Consider the following 8,201-nt stretch of genomic DNA (forward strand, 5'->3'; position numbering starts at 1 on the left):
GACTCACGCAGAGGTAATTACACACCTTTACTGCTCAGCAGCTCTGCACTGTTTGCTGGATGCTGAAAGAAAGAAGTGGGAGATTGACAGCAACTTATGTTATTTATTTACTTTCACCACAGATTCATCTTTATATGTTTAGGTAATTGCTTTATTTATCATACGACTAAACGTTTCCTCTGAAATATAAAAACAAACTACTCGAGTTACCTCTGTACTGGTGTGACAGATCACAGCCATAAGGAAGAATAGAGCTGCCACTGACATAAAGAAAAATCAAGTTTCAACACATTATAGAACAATACTTTACTGTAGACCAATAAAATGGACACTTTATTGTTCAGACTACAAAGCTAATTGGCTTTGGACCAGTCAGGAGTTTAATCCTTTGTGATCTGCGGTTGTGTCTGGTACAGACAGGACTCACAAGCAATGAGACTGTTGTAAATATTTAATTCACAATCATCTCAAACCTTCCCTTATATCTATTAATCCCTCAACTTTTTTTGCAGCATTTTCCTTCCACTTAACTTCCCATTAACGTTTGAGGGACCAGCACTCTGAACTTTGACCTTGTGTATAGCAGTGATCTACGGGGCTGAAGTCTTGGAGGCTGGAAGTTGTGAAAACACTACCTGGGTTTAATCTTGAAGAAAGCTTAAGAGATTTACTCCAATTCATGCTTTGCTGTCTGCTAAACTCTTAATTTGAGTATTTGTTATCCAAATAATATGGGATGCCATGCTTTATGAGCAAACCCAGGTCCAGGAATTAATCCCTGAGGGATACCACAAAAGAGATGACCCATTATAATTGCTTTGTGATTTGCAAAAGAAGCAGCACTGAGGTCTAGAAGCACCAATGTAGAATAATTCTCTGTGCGGATAAGAGATAAAAAGACACATAAAACCTTTTTTTTTAATAGAAACAGTTCATTTAGATACTGATCCAATAACAGTCTTGATCTAAGCCATTCATTTGGAATTAAAAGCTTTAGTTTGGTTTTATTTTCTAATTATCTATGCCCAGTCGGTCCTGGTAGACGCCAGCTCACACTGACTCTGGTTCTGCCAGAAGTTTCTTCCTGTGAAAAGGGAGATTTTTCTTTCCAGCGTTGCCACGTGCATGTTCAGAATGAGGGATGCAAAGTTATTGACTAGATGGAATCAGCTTTCCATTTTCACATGGATTCATATAAATTGAGTCTGTTTCTGGTTTGAAACAATATTTCTTAAATAAATTGAATCAACAGAAAAATTAAAGATCTTCCTTTGTGGCTGATATGAAATATGGATTTGAAAATCTAAACATTTCCATCAAAAATAAAGGACGCGTCTTTTGCATTTCCTTCCAGCTGCTGATTGTTTGCGATGTGAGAGCATATGGAGACATAAACTCTGTCTGCTTGCGGGAACTCTCCGGTATTTTTCGACCTCCTTTAGGTGAAGAAGCAGGAGAGTGAGCTGACTTTATAGGAAAATTCAAAAGGACACACAGCTCACATAAAGGCATAAAGCTGTTGTCGTGAAACTACACTAAACTATCCAGCCATGTTGTTCAGAGGAGACATTATGTCAGGGTGAACTGGTTAATCTAAAACTAATGTACCTGTGCAGGGCCCTGAGTGTCTGTTTGATTAGGAGATAAAGAGACTATTGAGGTGATGTGTGCGCGTATTGTGGGGTGCGTGCGTTGAGGGTGAAGTGGTTGGTTGACTCCATTGGAATGTGGCGCTGGCTCAGTCTGTCTGTCAGCCGCGGCCTTGTTCCCTCTGTGAACTTATTCACACACTGCGGCCGTGTCCGGGCTGCAGAGGGGGGCTCGGCCTGTTGCCTCATGCTGAATTTCCGGCAGAACTCTTGGAATATCAGGAAACAGAACTCCAGGAACTACAGGGAAAATTCTGGCCCTGGGTGCGACTTTCTTCATGCGACGTTCAGTAAAATGTATAGAGTTCAGTAAATGTGCAAAGAAAAAGAGCAAAAAGCATATTTTTAACTTTAGACTTGTATTTTCAGGGTAGATTATCAACACCTCTTGAGAATCAAGAAGTTTTTACATTTGGTTACAAAACAACCAAACTGTGTTTTATTGAAATATTTTTATGATAACTCATCACATCACAAAGTCAAAGAAATAACTGGTAAACAACTCTCACATGTCTCCTTCTGACATTTTTCTGAATACAAGTGCAACAAATTGAATATATTACTCAAGAGATATCAAGCCTTCCAGGTCCAGATGCAGAAAAACAAGCCAAACCATAATAGCACCTTCCCTGGTTTTCTCAGATGAGTGATATTTGTTGTGTTTTTTTCTTCTTTGAACAATTTGCTTTGTCACTGTGATGTTTAGCTGCCAACAGGAAACCAACAATGTTCTGTTTGGAGAAAATAATGTTTCTCTGCACACTGCATGTTTAACATTTCAAGTTTGTTTTGTAAGCTTTCCTCCATCAGAACATATTTTTTTTACATGTTGCCACTAATGCCCAGGAATGTTGTCCATCCATTTTCTCACTCACTTATCCTTGCAGGGTCATAAGAGGCTGGTAGTGAGACGACTGGTTGTCATTCCATCACAGACAAGAAATGGTTTCTTAGACATTTTAATTGCAGTTTAATTGTGTAAAAACATAATCTTTGTGGCTAACTTTAGTTTTTTACAAGTAGTTGTAAATCTAATATTGATCAAATTTGTGATGAAATATTGAACCATTTACAGTTTTTCTGATTTTAAAATAACTAACAAGATCAAGTGGATACAATTTATTTTCTTTGAGTGACTTTGAAATGGGATCTTTTACTTTGCTGTTGCTGTCGTTGTAATAGGAGAGGCAGCACATAAATGCTTTTTGGTTCGTGTTTTCATTCGGTTCCACCGACAACCAGCAGCTGAGACAATGCACTGTTACTTTAAGATGACTTCCTGTGACTAATCTGAGATGCTGATCGAAAGATCAGATAACCATCTATTCGTCAGCTGAACCAGATGACACTTTTGAAGGCCAGAATTTTTTAAGGTGAGTAGTAAAGCATGAGCAGACGTCAAAGGAAACCAGTTGGAGTCTCGATGCTTTACTTGAGCTTGCCAAGAGCGCGTAGGGATTCTCATGCAGTTTACTTCCTGCTGCAAATCTACATAGACTTCAAGATGGACAGATTGTTGCAGTGACTCAGTTTTGTTTTTTGTTTTTTGTTTTTTTTTGGTCATCCGTTTTATTTTCCCTTTTGTAACTTGATGAACTCAACGATTTAAAGAAAAGCGGCAAATTTGAAAAGCAGAAAGATACTTTACAAATTGACTAGGAAAACCTGGTTCAAATATGTTGGCTGTTTTCTAACTAAAAACATTGAACTTATTGATTATTTTTTGTTTATTTAAAGATCTCCACTAGTCCTTAGCATTATAGACACTATTCTTCCTGGGGTCCACATCTCAAAAAGACATGATTAATTGTTATTTGTGGGCGTTTTTTTGAAACACGGCTGTATGGTGGCACAGTTGGTGGCACCATGCCACCTCCATGCCCTCACTTGCACTTTGACAGCAGAGATTTCCACAAAAAGCAGTTAGTTTTCCAACCAGAAGCCTAATCTGTGAACAGACTGATGGTACAGACTGACAATGTGCTTGTACAACCATCCCTGATTGCAGAGAAAAGATTGGACTCCCATTTTTCTGAAATCTGTTGTATGTTTCTTCCTTTGTAGCCCTGAGATTTATCTGTCCTCTTTAGATGATGTAGATGCTGACATAACAAGAAGATAAGAGCAGGAAACAGTTTTATCTCTTGATCACCTGAGCTTTTTTTCCCTCAGTTTTAAGATTAGAGCAAGTAAGTGATGTTCCAAGGACAGGAGTGAAGAAATGTGCAAGTTTTGCTCTGCAGTATACTTTTTAAGCACTTGTTAAAGACGAGTTTCTCTCTGCAGATACTGACTGCCTCTCCCTCTAAAGGTGTCTTCACATAGGGACTAAGTCAACCAGATTGAAAATGTGTCTGTCTGCTACTGATCCTTCAGGATCACAGTGCACCCCTAAGCAAACAGCAGATTCTCATTGCAGCTGCAGCCAACCACGAGTTTTAATTGTTTGCATTGATCACATTCCTGTATAGCGGATCCTATTGCATCTCCTGTGTATTTTGCTTCTGCAGACAGTGCAGCTCTTCTTTATCCTTCCATGTTCAACCTGACCTGCAACCTGCTTCCAAGTTGGTGCAAAGCTAAGCAACAAAAGTTGCAATAGATGAATGCAGTTTGTGGCATTAAAAGCAAACAACTCACTGCATGCACTAACTCCACACAAACATACCCCCTTCCACACTACTTGAACCCTGAGGCAGGATGCCAAAGAGCTGGAGGAATGTGACCTGTTGACCTTGGCTTGCAGACTTCCACAATGAGACCGGACACCCGGATGGCGTGCAACAGAAGAGGAGGCCAGAATAGCTCCGGTGTCCAGTAACAGGAGACAGACTGTTTGTAAACTGCGGCCATATGACACACGCACTCAGTCTGCAGGATTCGCACAGGTGATGGAAACACGTGCACTCGGGTCCAGAGGTGAGGCGGAACGTCGTGATGGATGTAATAATGGAGGAGACTTTTTGGGGTGGTGTTGGTTCAGGAAAAAGTTTATGTGCAACACCAAGCTAACCTCGCAGCAACACTTTTTTTTTTTTTTTTTTTTGCTTGCTGTCATAAATCCTGACTTTCCTGTTTGACGTTTTGAGTTGGTCTATAAAACCGTTTGCAGAAAAGCCCAAGTTCAATTTGTCAAACATGCAGATATTTCTAAAACATTTTAAATTGAAACACTTTACATGTAGCTCTACATGCTTGTGAGCTTGCATGTCTAATTAAGTAAAACATAACTGTTTTGGCATTGAGGAAGCCTTTTGCAAACACTTACTTGAATGATTTGGCACACGCTGCAAACTCAGTGCCAAGTCTTTGCGCAACATTTTGACTTTTTTTTTTTCTCTCTCTTCCTGCAGAGAGTGCATGCAGGATCCAAGTGAAGCATTGAAGGTGGTGAGGGTAAGGTTTACCGCAACGCCACAAATTGCACTTTTTATAAACCGTACTTTAAGCCTTTATCATCTGAGAATGAAAACACTGCCACTTCCAGAGAAACCTAACCAACACACAACAAGAAGCAGTACGTAATGTGATTGTGAGACTCTTTAAGGTGTCATTATGGAATTAGAAGTAAGATAAATTACCTCTTTTAATTTTGACGTTTGGACAAAAACAAAAGGGAGATGTTCAATCCTTTTTTATTTGAACTCCTTCTGTTCCGACAGGCCAGGGGTAAACCCCACCCTCTGTGCTCAACAAGAGGACAGAGATACATCTGACAGATCAGGTCTAACCAGTCCCAGATGACAAACCCTCAGTGTTACTCCACGATTATCTGACGGATGGTTGACTCCTCTGCAGGAGCCACTCTTTCAAACATTTTAATTTCTTAAACGCTTCTATTTATCCTTGTTTGAAGGCCTTCCATTAAGCTGTTTTTTTTTTTTTTTTTTTTTTTTTTGCAAAAGCGACATATAACTTCATGCATTATGCCCATTCCACTTTTACTCGCAAAGCACCTGGCTGTCTCTTCAGACCACTGTAGTGTGCCTCCGAGCCATTTAAAACGTGCTAAGCGCACACACAAGAGGTCATATCTGAGGCAGACCGTCTGGTGCCAACGAGCTGTAAAACAATCAAACGGCAGTAACACGTCCCTCTGCCTATCGTATAGTTAACAGAGTTGGAAAGAAACACCCTGCTGATCCAGGAACAAACAGCATTCAGCTCTGGGGCCTTTTCCGTCCGACTCGGGATGATCCGTTTTGGTAGCGCTCCCTCTCCAACCTTCACCCTAATTTTGACCCTAATTATGGGACTTAAGCGGCCGACGGCTCGTCTTTGCACAGCTGGCACAGTGGATCAAAAACACCCCACATACTTTATTTGCCAGAGCAAATTTCCACTCTACAAGACGGCGATATTTCTAATCCCTTCTAATCTCCAGAGGTAAGGCACATTAAGCTTTGCCCGGCACTGCCCCCATAGCATCTATTCAGGTCAAGCATTGAGAGATGCCACGATCACCCGGGCAACCAGTAAAACAAACAATGTGTGGGTTTTGTATGTGTATGAAACGCTAGACTGGAACCAGTCAGCCACACGGAATGGAGCTGGTGGGAAGAGAAGAAGGACCTGCAACCCGCTTCCAGTTGTGTTTTTCAACCGCATCCTGCCTTTGTGAGACAGTGTGGGTGGTGGGAGTTTAAAAGTTGTCAGACTTTTTTTTACTTGATCCATGTTTACCACAATGTGCAAGTTATGTATACACACGGGCTTGCCGCAGTATTGTCCCAACAAGCCCCATATTTTTATTTTTATTTTTTTTAAAAACTATAGCTGAGTGTGATGTTTTTCCATCTAAGAGGTGATTTATCTGGAGTGAGCTGGCACTGAGATGTTTAACTTTTCCCAGGCTTTTTGGTGGCTGTGGCACGGCAGAGCGATGATGCATGATGGTTTTACGATGATAGTGCTGCAATATTTTCATTTTATGTGCACCATGGCAATTTAGAGCCTTAGCCTATTTGTTTCATTAGTTTTTTTTTTCCTGGTTGCTATTTGATGCCGTGATGACACACAGTATTTCCCCTGGCAGTTGAGTAACCAGCTTATGTGGTGCACTCCAGGAACATTTTTATATTTTGTCGCTGTGAAAAATAAAAGAATCTACCAGACACCTTCAGAGCTTTATTTATTTTAGATATAAGGCTTTTCTTTGCAAAGCTGGAAAGCTGGATGTGCGTTTAAAGCACGAGTGTCAGGAAGAGGAAAGTTGTGTGTGCACACCACCTGGGCTCTGAGCCGGTTTTAGTGTGCACACGCTCTTTTCTACCCGTCGTAATCAGCAGTTCTTATCTGAGCTTCCATGGGAGGGTTTTATCAGCTTGGAAATACAACCCACGGAGAGACAGAACGTACGCTGAGAGAGGAAAACAGGAAAAGAAATCCAGGTGCTTAAAAAACATCACATGTTACATATGAGCACACCTGCCTGAGTTACTGTAAAGAAACTGTAAAGTCTCTGAGAAACTGGCTTTTCCTCCACAAGGACAACATTTCTCCTTTTTGCTTGTGAGAAGAATTTGTTTTTTTAACAATCTTTGTTGTTTCATCCAAGCCCTAACTTCAGTTAGAGATTGGAAGATTAAGAGAAGAAAAGAAGATTAACAAGGACATGCCATGCAAAACTGATGCAATAACAAGACTCATGCAACTATCTCACTGTGATGACGAAACATTTTACATGAGATCATATAATTTTATTTCTCTTAAACAGAAAGAATAAAACATATTTTTTTAGATCAGCAATTCTTGTTTTTCATCCAGTGAGACTAATTTCTTATGGGATATCAGTGGTCATGTAATCTAAATTGAAACATTTACATTTATATGTGAGACTAATTAATTAATGTGCTTCATATTTTTGAGTCTGAGAAAATATGCAGAATGAAAACATGCAGAAAGGCCTTGGCCAGGGTGGATGAAAATAAAAACACCTAGTCAAAGTTCAGACCTTAATCTGATTGAAGTGATTCTTGCAAACCTCAAAAACCAACAAACCGATGCAACGCATCTTAACCAGCTTAGTGGATGGTTAAAATGTGGAAAATCTGACAGAGGCAACAAGAAATGACTACTTCAAGTTCTGCAGGAGGTTCTACAAAGCTTTGTCTTTTTCCCGTGACTGTAACTGATGTTGTAAGAGTGACATTCACAATAACCTGCTTGACGTTTGTCTTACAGCTGAGGTTTCACAGTGTTCTCTCTGTAGGGTTGTACAGTATGTTATGATTGAGGCTGTTGCATGTTTTTTTATGAGCTTACAGTCGCTGTGAGAGCTGCTGTCAAAACTTTGGGCGCTCCCAGCTCGACGACTCCGGCCAAATTCAGGGTCAGCCAGCAGATTGTGGAGGAGTCCCAGAGTGATGTCCTGGACTCCCTACCATGCGCCAACCAAACCGCATGAGTCAGGCTGCGGCTAGAGTGGGTGGCTTCCCTCCTGTGACTACTCCCTGACCCATCCAGCTCCAAGTCCCTCGAACTCGCTTCCTGTCTGACTCCCTCCTGTGAATCAGCCATAATATTTGGGACGAAAATGAATGTGAAGTCACT

This window comes from Poecilia mexicana, unplaced genomic scaffold (genome assembly GCF_051168715.1).
Source record: "Poecilia mexicana isolate PSO_F unplaced genomic scaffold, ASM5116871v1 scaffold_5, whole genome shotgun sequence".
Classification (NCBI taxonomy): Eukaryota; Metazoa; Chordata; class Actinopteri; order Cyprinodontiformes; family Poeciliidae; genus Poecilia; species Poecilia mexicana.